Source organism: Brassica oleracea, chromosome C3 (assembly GCF_000695525.1).
Source record: "Brassica oleracea var. oleracea cultivar TO1000 chromosome C3, BOL, whole genome shotgun sequence".
Taxonomy (NCBI): domain Eukaryota; kingdom Viridiplantae; phylum Streptophyta; class Magnoliopsida; order Brassicales; family Brassicaceae; genus Brassica; species Brassica oleracea.
The window spans coordinates 34,605,239-34,607,356 of record NC_027750.1 but is presented as its reverse complement, the minus strand read 5'-3'; positions in this window follow the sequence as shown (position 1 = coordinate 34,607,356).

Below are 2,118 nucleotides of genomic sequence, written 5' to 3'. Positions count from 1 at the left end.
ACACTTGGTCTATCTTGTATAGACTCTATAGCAACTTGATTATGTCTCTTCTAGGACATTCATTTGGTGCTAAGCTGGTTAGTCATTTCTCGGGTCAGTGTCTGGCATTTCTATTAGCTTCTCAATTAGCTAGCTTTATATAATCTTTCTTTTGACGTCTTAAATCATAATCTCTAGTTCGAGGATCTTTTGCGAAGACAATGATGGTTAAAACCATTCGTACTTTTAACATTCTCTATCCAGTTTATAATCATTCTCCTTTAATATTCGGATTCATTTGTTTCATGCAATCCGTACCTGGCCACTATTTGATCACCCATGTTTTGGCTCTCGGTCCTTTTGAATTCGTGGAGAAGATCTTATTCTTATATATTCCCAGTCCTCTTCTGAGGTTCCATCTTAGACGGCACATGTATGTATGTGGTGGTTTATTCAAAATCTCTTAAGATGGTGTATGTCTGGTTTTATGACCCGTATTCAATCTGAGATGGGAATATCTATGCTCACTTATATGGCCTGATGCATATTATCATTCTTACCTGTAAAACATAATGTCTCCAAGCTTATAGACTTTAGAATCTTAGTCTTATAGATAATGACCTCTCTGGCCGGTTATGGCCCTTGCGGCCGACCTGTTCATAACATGGTCTCTTTGGCCGAGTAATGGCCTTATGGTTTGGCCATCCTAAACATGGTTTTAGGCCATAGTAGTACACGAGGCTGATTATTGCCTTTGCGGCCGAAGGCCGTTGTCTCTCATGGCCTTTATTGTTTGGCCGTTATAGTAGTACACGAACTTGTAGTATTGATCATGGGTTTATCCTCTCTCCCCCTCATGATCATACTATATGGTCGTGGTTCTTGGGACAATTAAGCCTAATGAGTTTCTCTTTTTGTACATGTTTCACAATGTGAGATCTTTTACGGGATAACTCTGTGTCTTTTCAATCTTTGCATCAAGTTTAGACTTTAGGATGACTAATCCTATCATGCCATATAGGAATCGTGAATGCCATCAAATAGGTTTAAAAGTAAATCAAAAAATCAAAGACTTAATAAAAATTATCATGTCGAGATCTTTCTTTTAGAAATAAGCCGGCCTGTCCATCTATTGCATTGGACACGGCTGCCTTGGATTCATCTTGATCCATTTCCTCAGGATATTTCATCTCACTGCTTTTTTTTAGTACCTTGTCATTCTCAAGCTCAATCACCGTTAAGCAAGAGATCAGGTCATTGTAAGTGGTAGAACCTCTTTCTATGTAGATATGTTTTGACAACAAATCTTCTGGATGGAATGTGGAGTATGTCTTGAATAGACAATCATTATCTGTTACCTCTTCTCCACATAATCTCAGTTGGTACACGACCCTGGACAAGGCAAAGTGAAACTCGGCCACTGTCTCAAAGTCTTGGATTCTGAGACTCATCCATTCATGTTTGACCTTTGGTAATAATAACATAGTGTATCTAGACTTTAATTTAATTCTGTCCAAAGGTCACGAGGATTCTCAATATGTAGATACTGATTTCTCAGTTCCTTAGTGAGATGATGGCGCATTATTGTAATGGCTCTTAACTTTTCACTTCTAGTTGCATAATCACCCTGAATGATACTCCTTATGAATCCTCTTGATTTTAGGGTAACTGAAGTGTTCATTGCCCATTCTAGATAATTATCTACAGACAGATTTAGAATGGCATAATCCATGGGTTCATATCTCGGCATCTGAAATCATCAATCAATTCATGATTTAGAATTCTTGCAACGAATTTAAATAATCAGTGCATATGATTTCTTAAGCCTCTCTATGATACTTTGGACCACACGGTCATGTATTGTGATGCTTAGGCCTCACGGCTTTGCATTGTGATGCTTATACCTCACGGCCATTATAAGATACAACGATCTTAAGGATCGGATCATGATGCAATCCGGTTTATATAACCATCCGGATACTAGGCCACACGGTCACTTTGATATGCACTAAGCCACACGGCTTTTAATCAATCAAGGGCACAAGGCCACAAGTATGAACAATGTATTAGGCCACACGGCCATATACAAAACCAGATCTAGATGCATTCAATTCTATTTCTTAGTTGCATATCTATTAG